The following is a 20,395-nucleotide window of genomic DNA, read 5'->3' as shown; positions in this document are numbered from 1 at the left end:
TCTTTAAGGTCTGGCCCCTGGATGGAGGGGCACCAGGAGTAGAGGAGCAGGAAGGGGAAGGGGGTGGCCATGCGAGGGGACACTTTCAGGCCAAGTCCCAGCTTCAGCCTGATCCTCCTAGGAACCCCGGGGTGGACATCACACCTCCTGGTTGCCCCGCTCTGAGACAAGGAGCCGGGCTTCGCATTCCCACAGCAGCCAGTCGTGGGCTGAGGACACCTGGGGCGTTGGGAACTCCCTGGCTTCTCCTTGGTTTAACATCTGGAGCTGCTTGGGAATTGTGCCGCCACACACACCCGAGTGCAGGTGTCTTCTGCACAGACTGCGGGCCTCGCTCTTCTGAATGCCGCTAGCTCGCCACCCACCCACGGGTGAACCTGGTCAGGGTGCTTTCTCTCAGGGGCAGACTCTGATCCGGGCGGGCTACCGGTGTGTCTCTGTTTGCTCCTTTCTTTCTTCCATTTCGGGAAAGGCTTCCCTACTGGGTGTGGAAATCTCCTATGCCTTTCCTCGCCTATTCTGTCAGCTTTCAAATTCTCTTTCAGTTGCCACCCTCACAGATGGATTAGGAAACTCTTTCCGGTGCACTCATTAGTGAAATGACCTCAATGACGCTGGAATCCAATATCTAATCGCCGATTGTTAGCGAGTCCACACGCCAGGGTGGTCGGGGTCCAATGCAGCCCCGGCCAGGCCCAGGCCCCTTGGACTGGGCCACAGGAGGACACAGAGGAGGGTCCCGGCCCCCACGAAGCGGTGCCGGCAGTTCTCCAAGGGCTCGGGGGTTTTCCAGAGGGAGGAGATGGAGGGGACTGATTTCTTCAGCGCCCCACAAACCACGCCACCCCACCCCACCCATGGGACACATCCCGAGAGAGAGAGAGACGCCCCATACACTCGCTCCCCTCCCCCGTGCGCTGTGCCCCAGCCCTGGCCCGGGGGAACAGGCGGCCGCCCGGCCACAGGGTGGGGGGAGCAGCTGAAAGGGGTTGTGGGGGAGGGCGGCCCCTGGCTGGGGTCAAAGGGCGAGCGCCCCGCCCGCCCGTGCGCAGTCAGCGGCGCTGGGGGTGGGGGCGGGGAGGTGAAGGAGGCCAGGCGAGGAGAGGAAGGGGGCTGGAAGGTCTCCACCTTGGCGGGTCCAGCCGTGGAGGCGCATCTTGTGTGAGTGTGAGTGAGAGACTGAGTGTGAGTGTGTGTGTATAGAGAGACAGCCCCCAACCCCGGCCCGCCGCTCCCTGCCCGCCCCGCCTGTCACCCCCGTCCCTGGGAGCCCGCCGGACCCGGCCGGCGAACTCAACAGGCCCGGCCCGGCGCGGGTCAGCGCCGGCGCGGGGCCTGGGGCGGGAGGAGGCGGCGGGGAAGCGCAGAGAGGCTCCGCTTCTTGAGCGGGGCAGGGGCGCCCTCCGCCGTCCACGGCCACACCACCCCGAACGCGCCCGATCTCGGAAGCTAAGCAGGGTCGGGCCTGGTTAGAACTTGGATGGGAGACCGCCGGGGAATACCGGGTGCCGTAGGCTTCTTCTTCTTCTTCTTTTTTTTTTTTTTTGCCTCTGGTTCTGTCGCGTTTCTGGGAGTGCGGGGGCGGCCCCGGGTGGGGGTGACCCCCACCCTCAGCGCCCGCCGCGGTGCCTGGCGCCCCAGCCCGCACTGTGGGGCCTCCTCTTGTCCCGAGCCGCGACACCGCCGCCACGCGGCAGCATGCGTGGCTTCTGGACTGTCAGGTCTCAGACCAAAGGTCTGCTCTGTGGGAACCGACACGCTGGAGGAAACCTTGAGAGTCTGAGAGGGGAGGGAGTTGCAGAAGAAGGCCAGGATGTCATTTTGAGGGAGTATGTGACCAGAACTCGTCCCGTTGCTTTTGGGGTTCTATGGGCTACACGCAGGAATCTTTGGTGGTGGCACCTGATGTTGGGGGATCCGGAGTCACACCCAGACCTGCTCCACAGGCCTCCTTTGACTTTTCTCTTCGGATTCATTATTTTTAAAAAGTGTCTCTTATCTCTAGTATTGCATTTTCTTTTCTCTCTCTTTTCAAGCAGATGATGGGAGTCCAAGTATTAAGGTGACATGTGTTGCCCGTGCCCCCCTACCCCCTGTGTTCTTATTCATTTACCTCTCATGTTGTTCCAGCGTATTGTGGGGGCACCAATGTTAAGGTCGGGTACATCGCCCTCTCCCCGCCTCCCCCCTCGGGTCAGAGCTTCAAGTGCGCCCATCCCCCAGTGGGTGCGCACCCACCCCGTTCCTAAGGGATGTGTATGCCCATCCCCTCCCCACGCCCGCCCGACACCCACCCGATGAAGGTGATTCCTCTGTGTCCACTTAGGTGTCCATCGGTTCGTACCCATTTGCCGGTGAGCGCGAGCACGTGGTGCTCGTGTGTCCATTCTTGGGATACCTGGCTTACTGGAACGGGTTCCAGCTCTGGCCAGGAGAACCACGAGAGGTGCCCTCTCACCGCTGTTCCTCACAGCCGAATAGCACTCCGTGGTGTCCACGCGCCACATTTTATTGACGCACTCGTGGGTCGATGGGCACTCGGGTCACTTCCAGGTCTTTGCGATTGTGACTTGTGCCCTGACTCTAACCCTAACCCTTACCCAGCCCGTCTCCTCCTCGGCCCCTGCCTGACTGACTCCTTCCCGCCCGGCCTGTCACCTGTCACCTGTCACCGTCCTCGGCCCCTGCCTGACGGGGCTCCTCCGTCGCCTGGGCCTTCCAAGGGCTTGGTGTGGACGCTGCTTCCAGGACGCCCTCCCAGGAACCCGGTAGCAGGGTGGCCGCAGCGTCTCGCGCAACCCAACCGTCCGCCTGCCGCCCTCGCTAAGTGGCCTGCGGGGGACGTGCTCCCGCTGTGCCGCGGGGGCCCAGCCTGGTGTCTTCTCTGAGGCCCCGCGGCTGCCACTCCCCGCAAGGGGGGAGCCGCGGAGGTGGGGACCGGCTCCTCATGGGGACGTACACCCAGCTCTCCACGTCGGATTCCGGGGCTCTCTGTCCTGCCAGAAGGCCCAGCTGGCCTGCGGGTCCTTAGAGTGGCAAAAACATCCGAAAACTGAGATTGAGGGTCCGGTGGGTGTCTGCACTTTTGTGCTGGGCACCCCAGGGAGGCCCGGGGGCTGGCTGGACAACGCGGTCTGCTGGGCTGGGGGGGGGTTTGGAGGAGCAACTGATGCCCTTTGCACTTTGGGTAGCAAGTGTCTGAGGTGTCTCTGGGCCCTGCGCCATGTGGGGGCGGGGGCGGGGGCAGGGTGGGAGGAGGAGGAGGAGGAGGAGGAGGAGGAGGAGGAGGCGGGAAGGGCCGTGGCCTGCAGTCGTGTTCCCCGGGGTGGCACAGCATGTGGCTTCTTCCACGGGCTGCTTGGCCTGGGCTCCCTGCACCTGGGCCTTTGGAGGACTGGCCCTGTGCTTGCCAACACTTCCTGCAGGGACCCAGAGCTGGGAGGTTGCATCTCTCAGCCCTGGGTCGGGCAGAGCCCCAGCGGGCCATGCCCACAACCTCTCTCAGCACGGGTCCCCCAGAAGGCTCCTTTGGGACCAGGATTCTCTTGCGGGTGACTCTTTAAGGTCTGGCCCCTGGATGGAGGGGCACCAGGAGTAGAGGAGCAGGAAGGGGAAGGGGGTGGCCATGCGAGGGGACACTTTCAGGCCAAGTCCCAGCTTCAGCCTGATCCTCCTAGGAACCCCGGGGTGGACATCACACCTCCTGGTTGCCCCGCTCTGAGACAAGGAGCCGGGCTTCGCATTCCCACAGCAGCCAGTCGTGGGCTGAGGACACCTGGGGCGTTGGGAACTCCCTGGCTTCTCCTTGGTTTAACATCTGGAGCTGCTTGGGAATTGTGCCGCCACACACACCCGAGTGCAGGTGTCTTCTGCACAGACTGCGGGCCTCGCTCTTCTGAATGCCGCTAGCTCGCCACCCACCCACGGGTGAACCTGGTCAGGGTGCTTTCTCTCAGGGGCAGACTCTGATCCGGGCGGGCTACCGGTGTGTCTCTGTTTGCTCCTTTCTTTCTTCCATTTCGGGAAAGGCTTCCCTACTGGGTGTGGAAATCTCCTATGCCTTTCCTCGCCTATTCTGTCAGCTTTCAAATTCTCTTTCAGTTGCCACCCTCACAGATGGATTAGGAAACTCTTTCCGGTGCACTCATTAGTGAAATGACCTCAATGACGCTGGAATCCAATATCTAATCGCCGATTGTTAGCGAGTCCACACGCCAGGGTGGTCGGGGTCCAATGCAGCCCCGGCCAGGCCCAGGCCCCTTGGACTGGGCCACAGGAGGACACAGAGGAGGGTCCCGGCCCCCACGAAGCGGTGCCGGCAGTTCTCCAAGGGCTCGGGGGTTTTCCAGAGGTAGGAGATGGAGGGGACTGATTTCTTCAGCGCCCCACAAACCACGCCACCCCACCCCACCCATGGGACACATCCCGAGAGAGAGAGAGAGACGCCCCATACACTCGCTCCCCTCCCCCGTGCGCTGTGCCCCAGCCCTGGCCCGGGGGAACAGGCGGCCGCCCGGCCACAGGGTGGGGGGAGCAGCTGAAAGGGGTTGTGGGGGAGGGCGGCCCCTGGCTGGGGTCAAAGGGCGAGCGCCCCGCCCGCCCGTGCGCAGTCAGCGGCGCTGGGGGTGGGGGCGGGGAGGTGAAGGAGGCCAGGCGAGGAGAGGAGGGGGGCTGGAAGGTCTCCACCTTGGCGGGTCCAGCCGTGGAGGCGCATCTTGTGTGAGTGTGAGTGAGAGACTGAGTGTGAGTGTGTGTGTATAGAGAGACAGCCCCCAACCCCGGCCCGCCGCTCCCTGCCCGCCCCGCCTGTCACCCCCGTCCCTGGGAGCCCGCCGGACCCGGCCGGCGAACTCAACAGGCCCGGCCCGGCGCGGGTCAGCGCCGGCGCGGGGCCTGGGGCGGGAGGAGGCGGCGGGGAAGCGCAGAGAGGCTCCGCTTCTTGAGCGGGGCAGGGGCGCCCTCCGCCGTCCACGGCCACACCACCCCGAACGCGCCCGGTCTCGGAAGCTAAGCAGGGTCGGGCCTGGTTAGAACTTGGATGGGAGACCGCCCGGGAATACCGGGTGCCGTAGGCTTCTTCTTCTTCTTTTTTTTTTTTTTTTGCCTCTGGTTCTGTCGCGTTTCTGGGAGTGCGGGGGCGGCCCCGGGTGGGGGTGACCCCCACCCTCAGCGCCCGCCGCGGTGCCTGGCGCCCCAGCCCGCACTGTGGGGCCTCCTCTTGTCCCGAGCCGCGACACCGCCGCCACGCGGCAGCATGCGTGGCTTCTGGACTGTCAGGTCTCAGACCAAAGGTCTGCTCTGTGGGAACCGACACGCTGGAGGAAACCTTGAGAGTCTGAGAGGGGAGGGAGTTGCAGAAGAAGGCCAGGATGTCATTTTGAGGGAGTATGTGACCAGAACTCGTCCCGTTGCTTTTGGGGTTCTATGGGCTACACGCAGGAATCTTTGGTGGTGGCACCTGATGTTGGGGGATCCGGAGTCACACCCAGACCTGCTCCACAGGCCTCCTTTGACTTTTCTCTTCGGATTCATTATTTTTAAAAAGTGTCTCTTATCTCTAGTATTGCATTTTCTTTTCTCTCTCTTTTCAAGCAGATGATGGGAGTCCAAGTATTAAGGTGACATGTGTTGCCCGTGCCCCCCTACCCCCTGTGTTCTTATTCATTTACCTCTCATGTTGTTCCAGCGTATTGTGGGGGCACCAATGTTAAGGTCGGGTACATCGCCCTCTCCCCGCCTCCCCCCTCGGGTCAGAGCTTCAAGTGCGCCCATCCCCCAGTGGGTGCGCACCCACCCCGTTCCTAAGGGATGTGTATGCCCATCCCCTCCCCACGCCCGCCCGACACCCACCCGATGAAGGTGATTCCTCTGTGTCCACTTAGGTGTCCATCGGTTCGTACCCATTTGCCGGTGAGCGCGAGCACGTGGTGCTCGTGTGTCCATTCTTGGGATACCTGGCTTACTGGAACGGGTTCCAGCTCTGGCCAGGAGAACCACGAGAGGTGCCCTCTCACCGCTGTTCCTCACAGCCGAATAGCACTCCGTGGTGTCCACGCGCCACATTTTATTGACGCACTCGTGGGTCGATGGGCACTCGGGTCACTTCCAGGTCTTTGCGATTGTGACTTGTGCCCTGACTCTAACCCTAACCCTTACCCAGCCCGTCTCCTCCTCGGCCCCTGCCTGACTGACTCCTTCCCGCCCGGCCTGTCACCTGTCACCTGTCACCGTCCTCGGCCCCTGCCTGACGGGGCTCCTCCGTCGCCTGGGCCTTCCAAGGGCTTGGTGTGGACGCTGCTTCCAGGACGCCCTCCCAGGAACCCGGTAGCAGGGTGGCCGCAGCGTCTCGCGCAACCCAACCGTCCGCCTGCCGCCCTCGCTAAGTGGCCTGCGGGGGACGTGCTCCCGCTGTGCCGCGGGGGCCCAGCCTGGTGTCTTCTCTGAGGCCCCGCGGCTGCCACTCCCCGCAAGGGGGGAGCCGCGGAGGTGGGGACCGGCTCCTCATGGGGACGTACACCCAGCTCTCCACGTCGGATTCCGGGGCTCTCTGTCCTGCCAGAAGGCCCAGCTGGCCTGCGGGTCCTTAGAGTGGCAAAAACATCCGAAAACTGAGATTGAGGGTCCGGTGGGTGTCTGCACTTTTGTGCTGGGCACCCCAGGGAGGCCCGGGGGCTGGCTGGACAACGCGGTCTGCTGGGCTGGGGGGGGGGTTTGGAGGAGCAACTGATGCCCTTTGCACTTTGGGTAGCAAGTGTCTGAGGTGTCTCTGGGCCCTGCGCCATGTGGGGGCGGGGGCGGGGGCAGGGTGGGAGGAGGAGGAGGAGGAGGAGGAGGAGGAGGAGGCGGGAAGGGCCGTGGCCTGCAGTCGTGTTCCCCGGGGTGGCACAGCATGTGGCTTCTTCCACGGGCTGCTTGGCCTGGGCTCCCTGCACCTGGGCCTTTGGAGGACTGGCCCTGTGCTTGCCAACACTTCCTGCAGGGACCCAGAGCTGGGAGGTTGCATCTCTCAGCCCTGGGTCGGGCAGAGCCCCAGCGGGCCATGCCCACAACCTCTCTCAGCACGGGTCCCCCAGAAGGCTCCTTTGGGACCAGGATTCTCTTGCGGGTGACTCTTTAAGGTCTGGCCCCTGGATGGAGGGGCACCAGGAGTAGAGGAGCAGGAAGGGGAAGGGGGTGGCCATGCGAGGGGACACTTTCAGGCCAAGTCCCAGCTTCAGCCTGATCCTCCTAGGAACCCCGGGGTGGACATCACACCTCCTGGTTGCCCCGCTCTGAGACAAGGAGCCGGGCTTCGCATTCCCACAGCAGCCAGTCGTGGGCTGAGGACACCTGGGGCGTTGGGAACTCCCTGGCTTCTCCTTGGTTTAACATCTGGAGCTGCTTGGGAATTGTGCCGCCACACACACCCGAGTGCAGGTGTCTTCTGCACAGACTGCGGGCCTCGCTCTTCTGAATGCCGCTAGCTCGCCACCCACCCACGGGTGAACCTGGTCAGGGTGCTTTCTCTCAGGGGCAGACTCTGATCCGGGCGGGCTACCGGTGTGTCTCTGTTTGCTCCTTTCTTTCTTCCATTTCGGGAAAGGCTTCCCTACTGGGTGTGGAAATCTCCTATGCCTTTCCTCGCCTATTCTGTCAGCTTTCAAATTCTCTTTCAGTTGCCACCCTCACAGATGGATTAGGAAACTCTTTCCGGTGCACTCATTAGTGAAATGACCTCAATGACGCTGGAATCCAATATCTAATCGCCGATTGTTAGCGAGTCCACACGCCAGGGTGGTCGGGGTCCAATGCAGCCCCGGCCAGGCCCAGGCCCCTTGGACTGGGCCACAGGAGGACACAGAGGAGGGTCCCGGCCCCCACGAAGCGGTGCCGGCAGTTCTCCAAGGGCTCGGGGGTTTTCCAGAGGTAGGAGATGGAGGGGACTGATTTCTTCAGCGCCCCACAAACCACGCCACCCCACCCCACCCATGGGACACATCCCGAGAGAGAGAGAGACGCCCCATACACTCGCTCCCCTCCCCCGTGCGCTGTGCCCCAGCCCTGGCCCGGGGGAACAGGCGGCCGCCCGGCCACAGGGTGGGGGGAGCAGCTGAAAGGGGTTGTGGGGGAGGGCGGCCCCTGGCTGGGGTCAAAGGGCGAGCGCCCCGCCGCCCGTGCGCAGTCAGCGGCGCTGGGGGTGGGGGCGGGGAGGTGAAGGAGGCCAGGCGAGGAGAGGAGGGGGGCTGGAAGGTCTCCACCTTGGCGGGTCCAGCCGTGGAGGCGCATCTTGTGTGAGTGTGAGTGAGAGACTGAGTGTGAGTGTGTGTGTATAGAGAGACAGCCCCCAACCCCGGCCCGCCGCTCCCTGCCCGCCCCGCCTGTCACCCCCGTCCCTGGGAGCCCGCCGGACCCGGCCGGCGAACTCAACAGGCCCGGCCCGGCGCGGGTCAGCGCCGGCGCGGGGCCTGGGGCGGGAGGAGGCGGCGGGGAAGCGCAGAGAGGCTCCGCTTCTTGAGCGGGGCAGGGGCGCCCTCCGCCGTCCACGGCCACACCACCCCGAACGCGCCCGGTCTCGGAAGCTAAGCAGGGTCGGGCCTGGTTAGAACTTGGATGGGAGACCGCCCGGGAATACCGGGTGCCGTAGGCTTCTTCTTCTTCTTTTTTTTTTTTTTTTGCCTCTGGTTCTGTCGCGTTTCTGGGAGTGCGGGGGCGGCCCCGGGTGGGGGTGACCCCCACCCTCAGCGCCCGCCGCGGTGCCTGGCGCCCCAGCCCGCACTGTGGGGCCTCCTCTTGTCCCGAGCCGCGACACCGCCGCCACGCGGCAGCATGCGTGGCTTCTGGACTGTCAGGTCTCAGACCAAAGGTCTGCTCTGTGGGAACCGACACGCTGGAGGAAACCTTGAGAGTCTGAGAGGGGAGGGAGTTGCAGAAGAAGGCCAGGATGTCATTTTGAGGGAGTATGTGACCAGAACTCGTCCCGTTGCTTTTGGGGTTCTATGGGCTACACGCAGGAATCTTTGGTGGTGGCACCTGATGTTGGGGGATCCGGAGTCACACCCAGACCTGCTCCACAGGCCTCCTTTGACTTTTCTCTTCGGATTCATTATTTTTAAAAAGTGTCTCTTATCTCTAGTATTGCATTTTCTTTTCTCTCTCTTTTCAAGCAGATGATGGGAGTCCAAGTATTAAGGTGACATGTGTTGCCCGTGCCCCCCTACCCCCTGTGTTCTTATTCATTTACCTCTCATGTTGTTCCAGCGTATTGTGGGGGCACCAATGTTAAGGTCGGGTACATCGCCCTCTCCCCGCCTCCCCCCTCGGGTCAGAGCTTCAAGTGCGCCCATCCCCCAGTGGGTGCGCACCCACCCCGTTCCTAAGGGATGTGTATGCCCATCCCCTCCCCACGCCCGCCCGACACCCACCCGATGAAGGTGATTCCTCTGTGTCCACTTAGGTGTCCATCGGTTCGTACCCATTTGCCGGTGAGCGCGAGCACGTGGTGCTCGTGTGTCCATTCTTGGGATACCTGGCTTACTGGAACGGGTTCCAGCTCTGGCCAGGAGAACCACGAGAGGTGCCCTCTCACCGCTGTTCCTCACAGCCGAATAGCACTCCGTGGTGTCCACGCGCCACATTTTATTGACGCACTCGTGGGTCGATGGGCACTCGGGTCACTTCCAGGTCTTTGCGATTGTGACTTGTGCCCTGACTCTAACCCTAACCCTTACCCAGCCCGTCTCCTCCTCGGCCCCTGCCTGACTGACTCCTTCCCGCCCGGCCTGTCACCTGTCACCTGTCACCGTCCTCGGCCCCTGCCTGACGGGGCTCCTCCGTCGCCTGGGCCTTCCAAGGGCTTGGTGTGGACGCTGCTTCCAGGACGCCCTCCCAGGAACCCGGTAGCAGGGTGGCCGCAGCGTCTCGCGCAACCCAACCGTCCGCCTGCCGCCCTCGCTAAGTGGCCTGCGGGGGACGTGCTCCCGCTGTGCCGCGGGGGCCCAGCCTGGTGTCTTCTCTGAGGCCCCGCGGCTGCCACTCCCCGCAAGGGGGGAGCCGCGGAGGTGGGGACCGGCTCCTCATGGGGACGTACACCCAGCTCTCCACGTCGGATTCCGGGGCTCTCTGTCCTGCCAGAAGGCCCAGCTGGCCTGCGGGTCCTTAGAGTGGCAAAAACATCCGAAAACTGAGATTGAGGGTCCGGTGGGTGTCTGCACTTTTGTGCTGGGCACCCCAGGGAGGCCCGGGGGCTGGCTGGACAACGCGGTCTGCTGGGCTGGGGGGGGGGTTTGGAGGAGCAACTGATGCCCTTTGCACTTTGGGTAGCAAGTGTCTGAGGTGTCTCTGGGCCCTGCGCCATGTGGGGGCGGGGGCGGGGGCAGGGTGGGAGGAGGAGGAGGAGGAGGAGGAGGAGGAGGAGGAGGAGGCGGGAAGGGCCGTGGCCTGCAGTCGTGTTCCCCGGGGTGGCACAGCATGTGGCTTCTTCCACGGGCTGCTTGGCCTGGGCTCCCTGCACCTGGGCCTTTGGAGGACTGGCCCTGTGCTTGCCAACACTTCCTGCAGGGACCCAGAGCTGGGAGGTTGCATCTCTCAGCCCTGGGTCGGGCAGAGCCCCAGCGGGCCATGCCCACAACCTCTCTCAGCACGGGTCCCCCAGAAGGCTCCTTTGGGACCAGGATTCTCTTGCGGGTGACTCTTTAAGGTCTGGCCCCTGGATGGAGGGGCACCAGGAGTAGAGGAGCAGGAAGGGGAAGGGGGTGGCCATGCGAGGGGACACTTTCAGGCCAAGTCCCAGCTTCAGCCTGATCCTCCTAGGAACCCCGGGGTGGACATCACACCTCCTGGTTGCCCCGCTCTGAGACAAGGAGCCGGGCTTCGCATTCCCACAGCAGCCAGTCGTGGGCTGAGGACACCTGGGGCGTTGGGAACTCCCTGGCTTCTCCTTGGTTTAACATCTGGAGCTGCTTGGGAATTGTGCCGCCACACACACCCGAGTGCAGGTGTCTTCTGCACAGACTGCGGGCCTCGCTCTTCTGAATGCCGCTAGCTCGCCACCCACCCACGGGTGAACCTGGTCAGGGTGCTTTCTCTCAGGGGCAGACTCTGATCCGGGCGGGCTACCGGTGTGTCTCTGTTTGCTCCTTTCTTTCTTCCATTTCGGGAAAGGCTTCCCTACTGGGTGTGGAAATCTCCTATGCCTTTCCTCGCCTATTCTGTCAGCTTTCAAATTCTCTTTCAGTTGCCACCCTCACAGATGGATTAGGAAACTCTTTCCGGTGCACTCATTAGTGAAATGACCTCAATGACGCTGGAATCCAATATCTAATCGCCGATTGTTAGCGAGTCCACACGCCAGGGTGGTTGGGGTCCAATGCAGCCCCGGCCAGGCCCAGGCCCCTTGGACTGGGCCACAGGAGGACACAGAGGAGGGTCCCGGCCCCCACGGTAGCGTTGCCGGCAGTTCTCCAAGGGCTCGGGGGTTTTCCAGAGGGAGGAGATGGAGGGGACTGATTTCTTCAGCGCCCCACAAACCACGCCACCCCACCCCACCCATGGGACACATCCCGAGAGAGAGAGAGAGAGAGAGAGAGACGCCCCATACACTCGCTCCCCTCCCCCGTGCGCTGTGCCCCAGCCCTGGCCCGGGGGAACAGGCGGCCGCCCGGCCACAGGGTGGGGGGAGCAGCTGAAAGGGGTTGTGGGGGAGGGCGGCCCCTGGCTGGGGTCAAAGGGCGAGCGCCCCGCCCGCCCGTGCGCAGTCAGCGGCGCTGGGGGTGGGGGCGGGGAGGTGAAGGAGGCCAGGCGAGGAGAGGAGGGGGGCTGGAAGGTCTCCACCTTGGCGGGTCCAGCCGTGGAGGCGCATCTTGTGTGAGTGTGAGTGAGAGACTGAGTGTGAGTGTGTGTGTATAGAGAGACAGCCCCCAACCCCGGCCCGCCGCTCCCTGCCCGCCCCGCCTGTCACCCCCGTCCCTGGGAGCCCGCCGGACCCGGCCGGCGAACTCAACAGGCCCGGCCCGGCGCGGGTCAGCGCCGGCGCGGGGCCTGGGGCGGGAGGAGGCGGCGGGGAAGCGCAGAGAGGCTCCGCTTCTTGAGCGGGGCAGGGGCGCCCTCCGCCGTCCACGGCCACACCACCCCGAACGCGCCCGGTCTCGGAAGCTAAGCAGGGTCGGGCCTGGTTAGAACTTGGATGGGAGACCGCCCGGGAATACCGGGTGCCGTAGGCTTCTTCTTCTTCTTTTTTTTTTTTTTTTGCCTCTGGTTCTGTCGCGTTTCTGGGAGTGCGGGGGCGGCCCCGGGTGGGGGTGACCCCCACCCTCAGCGCCCGCCGCGGTGCCTGGCGCCCCAGCCCGCACTGTGGGGCCTCCTCTTGTCCCGAGCCGCGACACCGCCGCCACGCGGCAGCATGCGTGGCTTCTGGACTGTCAGGTCTCAGACCAAAGGTCTGCTCTGTGGGAACCGACACGCTGGAGGAAACCTTGAGAGTCTGAGAGGGGAGGGAGTTGCAGAAGAAGGCCAGGATGTCATTTTGAGGGAGTATGTGACCAGAACTCGTCCCGTTGCTTTTGGGGTTCTATGGGCTACACGCAGGAATCTTTGGTGGTGGCACCTGATGTTGGGGGATCCGGAGTCACACCCAGACCTGCTCCACAGGCCTCCTTTGACTTTTCTCTTCGGATTCATTATTTTTAAAAAGTGTCTCTTATCTCTAGTATTGCATTTTCTTTTCTCTCTCTTTTCAAGCAGATGATGGGAGTCCAAGTATTAAGGTGACATGTGTTGCCCGTGCCCCCCTACCCCCTGTGTTCTTATTCATTTACCTCTCATGTTGTTCCAGCGTATTGTGGGGGCACCAATGTTAAGGTCGGGTACATCGCCCTCTCCCCGCCTCCCCCCTCGGGTCAGAGCTTCAAGTGCGCCCATCCCCCAGTGGGTGCGCACCCACCCCGTTCCTAAGGGATGTGTATGCCCATCCCCTCCCCACGCCCGCCCGACACCCACCCGATGAAGGTGATTCCTCTGTGTCCACTTAGGTGTCCATCGGTTCGTACCCATTTGCCGGTGAGCGCGAGCACGTGGTGCTCGTGTGTCCATTCTTGGGATACCTGGCTTACTGGAACGGGTTCCAGCTCTGGCCAGGAGAACCACGAGAGGTGCCCTCTCACCGCTGTTCCTCACAGCCGAATAGCACTCCGTGGTGTCCACGCGCCACATTTTATTGACGCACTCGTGGGTCGATGGGCACTCGGGTCACTTCCAGGTCTTTGCGATTGTGACTTGTGCCCTGACTCTAACCCTAACCCTTACCCAGCCCGTCTCCTCCTCGGCCCCTGCCTGACTGACTCCTTCCCGCCCGGCCTGTCACCTGTCACCTGTCACCGTCCTCGGCCCCTGCCTGACGGGGCTCCTCCGTCGCCTGGGCCTTCCAAGGGCTTGGTGTGGACGCTGCTTCCAGGACGCCCTCCCAGGAACCCGGTAGCAGGGTGGCCGCAGCGTCTCGCGCAACCCAACCGTCCGCCTGCCGCCCTCGCTAAGTGGCCTGCGGGGGACGTGCTCCCGCTGTGCCGCGGGGGCCCAGCCTGGTGTCTTCTCTGAGGCCCCGCGGCTGCCACTCCCCGCAAGGGGGGAGCCGCGGAGGTGGGGACCGGCTCCTCATGGGGACGTACACCCAGCTCTCCACGTCGGATTCCGGGGCTCTCTGTCCTGCCAGAAGGCCCAGCTGGCCTGCGGGTCCTTAGAGTGGCAAAAACATCCGAAAACTGAGATTGAGGGTCCGGTGGGTGTCTGCACTTTTGTGCTGGGCACCCCAGGGAGGCCCGGGGGCTGGCTGGACAACGCGGTCTGCTGGGCTGGGGGGGGGGTTTGGAGGAGCAACTGATGCCCTTTGCACTTTGGGTAGCAAGTGTCTGAGGTGTCTCTGGGCCCTGCGCCATGTGGGGGCGGGGGCGGGGGCAGGGTGGGAGGAGGAGGAGGAGGAGGAGGAGGAGGAGGCGGGAAGGGCCGTGGCCTGCAGTCGTGTTCCCCGGGGTGGCACAGCATGTGGCTTCTTCCACGGGCTGCTTGGCCTGGGCTCCCTGCACCTGGGCCTTTGGAGGACTGGCCCTGTGCTTGCCAACACTTCCTGCAGGGACCCAGAGCTGGGAGGTTGCATCTCTCAGCCCTGGGTCGGGCAGAGCCCCAGCGGGCCATGCCCACAACCTCTCTCAGCACGGGTCCCCCAGAAGGCTCCTTTGGGACCAGGATTCTCTTGCGGGTGACTCTTTAAGGTCTGGCCCCTGGATGGAGGGGCACCAGGAGTAGAGGAGCAGGAAGGGGAAGGGGGTGGCCATGCGAGGGGACACTTTCAGGCCAAGTCCCAGCTTCAGCCTGATCCTCCTAGGAACCCCGGGGTGGACATCACACCTCCTGGTTGCCCCGCTCTGAGACAAGGAGCCGGGCTTCGCATTCCCACAGCAGCCAGTCGTGGGCTGAGGACACCTGGGGCGTTGGGAACTCCCTGGCTTCTCCTTGGTTTAACATCTGGAGCTGCTTGGGAATTGTGCCGCCACACACACCCGAGTGCAGGTGTCTTCTGCACAGACTGCGGGCCTCGCTCTTCTGAATGCCGCTAGCTCGCCACCCACCCACGGGTGAACCTGGTCAGGGTGCTTTCTCTCAGGGGCAGACTCTGATCCGGGCGGGCTACCGGTGTGTCTCTGTTTGCTCCTTTCTTTCTTCCATTTCGGGAAAGGCTTCCCTACTGGGTGTGGAAATCTCCTATGCCTTTCCTCGCCTATTCTGTCAGCTTTCAAATTCTCTTTCAGTTGCCACCCTCACAGATGGATTAGGAAACTCTTTCCGGTGCACTCATTAGTGAAATGACCTCAATGACGCTGGAATCCAATATCTAATCGCCGATTGTTAGCGAGTCCACACGCCAGGGTGGTTGGGGTCCAATGCAGCCCCGGCCAGGCCCAGGCCCCTTGGACTGGGCCACAGGAGGACACAGAGGAGGGTCCCGGCCCCCACGGTAGCGTTGCCGGCAGTTCTCCAAGGGCTCGGGGGTTTTCCAGAGGGAGGAGATGGAGGGGACTGATTTCTTCAGCGCCCCACAAACCACGCCACCCCACCCCACCCATGGGACACATCCCGAGAGAGAGAGAGAGAGAGAGACGCCCCATACACTCGCTCCCCTCCCCCGTGCGCTGTGCCCCAGCCCTGGCCCGGGGGAACAGGCGGCCGCCCGGCCACAGGGTGGGGGGAGCAGCTGAAAGGGGTTGTGGGGGAGGGCGGCCCCTGGCTGGGGTCAAAGGGCGAGCGCCCCGCCCGCCCGTGCGCAGTCAGCGGCGCTGGGGGTGGGGGCGGGGAGGTGAAGGAGGCCAGGCGAGGAGAGGAGGGGGGCTGGAAGGTCTCCACCTTGGCGGGTCCAGCCGTGGAGGCGCATCTTGTGTGAGTGTGAGTGAGAGACTGAGTGTGAGTGTGTGTGTATAGAGAGACAGCCCCCAACCCCGGCCCGCCGCTCCCTGCCCGCCCCGCCTGTCACCCCCGTCCCTGGGAGCCCGCCGGACCCGGCCGGCGAACTCAACAGGCCCGGCCCGGCGCGGGTCAGCGCCGGCGCGGGGCCTGGGGCGGGAGGAGGCGGCGGGGAAGCGCAGAGAGGCTCCGCTTCTTGAGCGGGGCAGGGGCGCCCTCCGCCGTCCACGGCCACACCACCCCGAACGCGCCCGGTCTCGGAAGCTAAGCAGGGTCGGGCCTGGTTAGAACTTGGATGGGAGACCGCCCGGGAATACCGGGTGCCGTAGGCTTCTTCTTCTTCTTCTTTTTTTTTTTTTTGCCTCTGGTTCTGTCGCGTTTCTGGGAGTGCGGGGGCGGCCCCGGGTGGGGGTGACCCCCACCCTCAGCGCCCGCCGCGGTGCCTGGCGCCCCAGCCCGCACTGTGGGGCCTCCTCTTGTCCCGAGCCGCGACACCGCCGCCACGCGGCAGCATGCGTGGCTTCTGGACTGTCAGGTCTCAGACCAAAGGTCTGCTCTGTGGGAACCGACACGCTGGAGGAAACCTTGAGAGTCTGAGAGGGGAGGGAGTTGCAGAAGAAGGCCAGGATGTCATTTTGAGGGAGTATGTGACCAGAACTCGTCCCGTTGCTTTTGGGGTTCTATGGGCTACACGCAGGAATCTTTGGTGGTGGCACCTGATGTTGGGGGATCCGGAGTCACACCCAGACCTGCTCCACAGGCCTCCTTTGACTTTTCTCTTCGGATTCATTATTTTTAAAAAGTGTCTCTTATCTCTAGTATTGCATTTTCTTTTCTCTCTCTTTTCAAGCAGATGATGGGAGTCCAAGTATTAAGGTGACATGTGTTGCCCGTGCCCCCCTACCCCCTGTGTTCTTATTCATTTACCTCTCATGTTGTTCCAGCGTATTGTGGGGGCACCAATGTTAAGGTCGGGTACATCGCCCTCTCCCCGCCTCCCCCCTCGGGTCAGAGCTTCAAGTGCGCCCATCCCCCAGTGGGTGCGCACCCACCCCGTTCCTAAGGGATGTGTATGCCCATCCCCTCCCCACGCCCGCCCGACACCCACCCGATGAAGGTGATTCCTCTGTGTCCACTTAGGTGTCCATCGGTTCGTACCCATTTGCCGGTGAGCGCGAGCACGTGGTGCTCGTGTGTCCATTCTTGGGATACCTGGCTTACTGGAACGGGTTCCAGCTCTGGCCAGGAGAACCACGAGAGGTGCCCTCTCACCGCTGTTCCTCACAGCCGAATAGCACTCCGTGGTGTCCACGCGCCACATTTTATTGACGCACTCGTGGGTCGATGGGCACTCGGGTCACTTCCAGGTCTTTGCGATTGTGACTTGTGCCCTGACTCTAACCCTAACCCTTACCCAGCCCGTCTCCTCCTCGGCCCCTGCCTGACTGACTCCTTCCCGCCCGGCCTGTCACCTGTCACCTGTCACCGTCCTCGGCCCCTGCCTGACGGGGCTCCTCCGTCGCCTGGGCCTTCCAAGGGCTTGGTGTGGACGCTGCTTCCAGGACGCCCTCCCAGGAACCCGGTAGCAGGGTGGCCGCAGCGTCTCGCGCAACCCAACCGTCCGCCTGCCGCCCTCGCTAAGTGGCCTGCGGGGGACGTGCTCCCGCTGTGCCGCGGGGGCCCAGCCTGGTGTCTTCTCTGAGGCCCCGCGGCTGCCACTCCCCGCAAGGGGGGAGCCGCGGAGGTGGGGACCGGCTCCTCATGGGGACGTACACCCAGCTCTCCACGTCGGATTCCGGGGCTCTCTGTCCTGCCAGAAGGCCCAGCTGGCCTGCGGGTCCTTAGAGTGGCAAAAACATCCGAAAACTGAGATTGAGGGTCCGGTGGGTGTCTGCACTTTTGTGCTGGGCACCCCAGGGAGGCCCGGGGGCTGGCTGGACAACGCGGTCTGCTGGGCTGGGGGGGGGGTTTGGAGGAGCAACTGATGCCCTTTGCACTTTGGGTAGCAAGTGTCTGAGGTGTCTCTGGGCCCTGCGCCATGTGGGGGCGGGGGCGGGGGCAGGGTGGGAGGAGGAGGAGGAGGAGGAGGAGGAGGAGGCGGGAAGGGCCGTGGCCTGCAGTCGTGTTCCCCGGGGTGGCACAGCATGTGGCTTCTTCCACGGGCTGCTTGGCCTGGGCTCCCTGCACCTGGGCCTTTGGAGGACTGGCCCTGTGCTTGCCAACACTTCCTGCAGGGACCCAGAGCTGGGAGGTTGCATCTCTCAGCCCTGGGTCGGGCAGAGCCCCAGCGGGCCATGCCCACAACCTCTCTCAGCACGGGTCCCCCAGAAGGCTCCTTTGGGACCAGGATTCTCTTGCGGGTGACTCTTTAAGGTCTGGCCCCTGGATGGAGGGGCACCAGGAGTAGAGGAGCAGGAAGGGGAAGGGGGTGGCCATGCGAGGGGACACTTTCAGGCCAAGTCCCAGCTTCAGCCTGATCCTCCTAGGAACCCCGGGGTGGACATCACACCTCCTGGTTGCCCCGCTCTGAGACAAGGAGCCGGGCTTCGCATTCCCACAGCAGCCAGTCGTGGGCTGAGGACACCTGGGGCGTTGGGAACTCCCTGGCTTCTCCTTGGTTTAACATCTGGAGCTGCTTGGGAATTGTGCCGCCACACACACCCGAGTGCAGGTGTCTTCTGCACAGACTGCGGGCCTCGCTCTTCTGAATGCCGCTAGCTCGCCACCCACCCACGGGTGAACCTGGTCAGGGTGCTTTCTCTCAGGGGCAGACTCTGATCCGGGCGGGCTACCGGTGTGTCTCTGTTTGCTCCTTTCTTTCTTCCATTTCGGGAAAGGCTTCCCTACTGGGTGTGGAAATCTCCTATGCCTTTCCTCGCCTATTCTGTCAGCTTTCAAATTCTCTTTCAGTTGCCACCCTCACAGATGGATTAGGAAACTCTTTCCGGTGCACTCATTAGTGAAATGACCTCAATGACGCTGGAATCCAATATCTAATCGCCGATTGTTAGCGAGTCCACACGCCAGGGTGGTCGGGGTCCAATGCAGCCCCGGCCAGGCCCAGGCCCCTTGGACTGGGCCACAGGAGGACACAGAGGAGGGTCCCGGCCCCCACGAAGCGGTGCCGGCAGTTCTCCAAGGGCTCGGGGGTTTTCCAGAGGTAGGAGATGGAGGGGACTGATTTCTTCAGCGCCCCACAAACCACGCCACCCCACCCCACCCATGGGACACATCCCGAGAGAGAGAGAGACGCCCCATACACTCGCTCCCCTCCCCCGTGCGCTGTGCCCCAGCCCTGGCCCGGGGGAACAGGCGGCCGCCCGGCCACAGGGTGGGGGGAGCAGCTGAAAGGGGTTGTGGGGGAGGGCGGCCCCTGGCTGGGGTCAAAGGGCGAGCGCCCCGCCCGCCCGTGCGCAGTCAGCGGCGCTGGGGGTGGGGGCGGGGAGGTGAAGGAGGCCAGGCGAGGAGAGGAGGGGGGCTGGAAGGTCTCCACCTTGGCGGGTCCAGCCGTGGAGGCGCATCTTGTGTGAGTGTGAGAGACTGAGTGTGAGTGTGTGTGTATAGAGAGACAGCCCCCAACCCCGGCCCGCCGCTCCCTGCCCGCCCCGCCTGTCACCCCCGTCCCTGGGAGCCCGCCGGACCCGGCCGGCGAACTCAACAGGCCCGGCCCGGCGCGGGTCAGCGCCGGCGCGGGGCCTGGGGCGGGAGGAGGCGGCGGGGAAGCGCAGAGAGGCTCCGCTTCTTGAGCGGGGCAGGGGCGCCCTCCGCCGTCCACGGCCACACCACCCCGAACGCGCCCGGTCTCGGAAGCTAAGCAGGGTCGGGCCTGGTTAGAACTTGGATGGGAGACCGCCCGGGAATACCGGGTGCCGTAGGCTTCTTCTTCTTCTTTTTTTTTTTTTTTTTGCCTCTGGTTCTGTCGCGTTTCTGGGAGTGCGGGGGCGGCCCCGGGTGGGGGTGACCCCCACCCTCAGCGCCCGCCGCGGTGCCTGGCGCCCCAGCCCGCACTGTGGGGCCTCCTCTTGTCCCGAGCCGCGACACCGCCGCCACGCGGCAGCATGCGTGGCTTCTGGACTGTCAGGTCTCAGACCAAAGGTCTGCTCTGTGGGAACCGACACGCTGGAGGAAACCTTGAGAGTCTGAGAGGGGAGGGAGTTGCAGAAGAAGGCCAGGATGTCATTTTGAGGGAGTATGTGACCAGAACTCGTCCCGTTGCTTTTGGGGTTCTATGGGCTACACGCAGGAATCTTTGGTGGTGGCACCTGATGTTGGGGGATCCGGAGTCACACCCAGACCTGCTCCACAGGCCTCCTTTGACTTTTCTCTTCGGATTCATTATTTTTAAAAAGTGTCTCTTATCTCTAGTATTGCATTTTCTTTTCTCTCTCTTTTCAAGCAGATGATGGGAGTCCAAGTATTAAGGTGACATGTGTTGCCCGTGCCCCCCTACCCCCTGTGTTCTTATTCATTTACCTCTCATGTTGTTCCAGCGTATTGTGGGGGCACCAATGTTAAGGTCGGGTACATCGCCCTCTCCCCGCCTCCCCCCTCGGGTCAGAGCTTCAAGTGCGCCCATCCCCCAGTGGGTGCGCACCCACCCCGTTCCTAAGGGATGTGTATGCCCATCCCCTCCCCACGCCCGCCCGACACCCACCCGATGAAGGTGATTCCTCTGTGTCCACTTAGGTGTCCATCGGTTCGTACCCATTTGCCGGTGAGCGCGAGCACGTGGTGCTCGTGTGTCCATTCTTGGGATACCTGGCTTACTGGAACGGGTTCCAGCTCTGGCCAGGAGAACCACGAGAGGTGCCCTCTCACCGCTGTTCCTCACAGCCGAATAGCACTCCGTGGTGTCCACGCGCCACATTTTATTGACGCACTCGTGGGTCGATGGGCACTCGGGTCACTTCCAGGTCTTTGCGATTGTGACTTGTGCCCTGACTCTAACCCTAACCCTTACCCAGCCCGTCTC

General features: G+C 63.5%; 6 pseudogenes; all 6 read left to right on the top strand.

Moving 5' to 3' along the window:
* Positions 1-1,408: 1,408 nt before the first annotated feature.
* LOC142872653 (uncharacterized) lies at positions 1,409-1,517 on the top strand (annotated as a pseudogene).
* A 3,449-nt stretch (positions 1,518-4,966) lies between these two features.
* LOC142872739 (uncharacterized) lies at positions 4,967-5,075 on the top strand (annotated as a pseudogene).
* A 3,442-nt stretch (positions 5,076-8,517) lies between these two features.
* On the top strand, positions 8,518-8,626 carry LOC142872738 (uncharacterized; annotated as a pseudogene).
* A 3,462-nt stretch (positions 8,627-12,088) lies between these two features.
* LOC142872737 (uncharacterized) lies at positions 12,089-12,197 on the top strand (annotated as a pseudogene).
* Positions 12,198-15,646: 3,449 nt separating this feature from the next.
* On the top strand, positions 15,647-15,755 carry LOC142872736 (uncharacterized; annotated as a pseudogene).
* Positions 15,756-19,192: 3,437 nt separating this feature from the next.
* LOC142872735 (uncharacterized) lies at positions 19,193-19,301 on the top strand (annotated as a pseudogene).
* Positions 19,302-20,395: the final 1,094 nt, after the last annotated feature.

Source organism: Microcebus murinus, chromosome 8 (assembly GCF_040939455.1).
Source record: "Microcebus murinus isolate Inina chromosome 8, M.murinus_Inina_mat1.0, whole genome shotgun sequence".
NCBI classification, from domain to species: Eukaryota; Metazoa; Chordata; class Mammalia; order Primates; family Cheirogaleidae; genus Microcebus; species Microcebus murinus.
The sequence above is the reverse complement of the archived record's forward strand: the minus strand, read 5'-3'. Positions and strand labels throughout refer to the sequence as shown.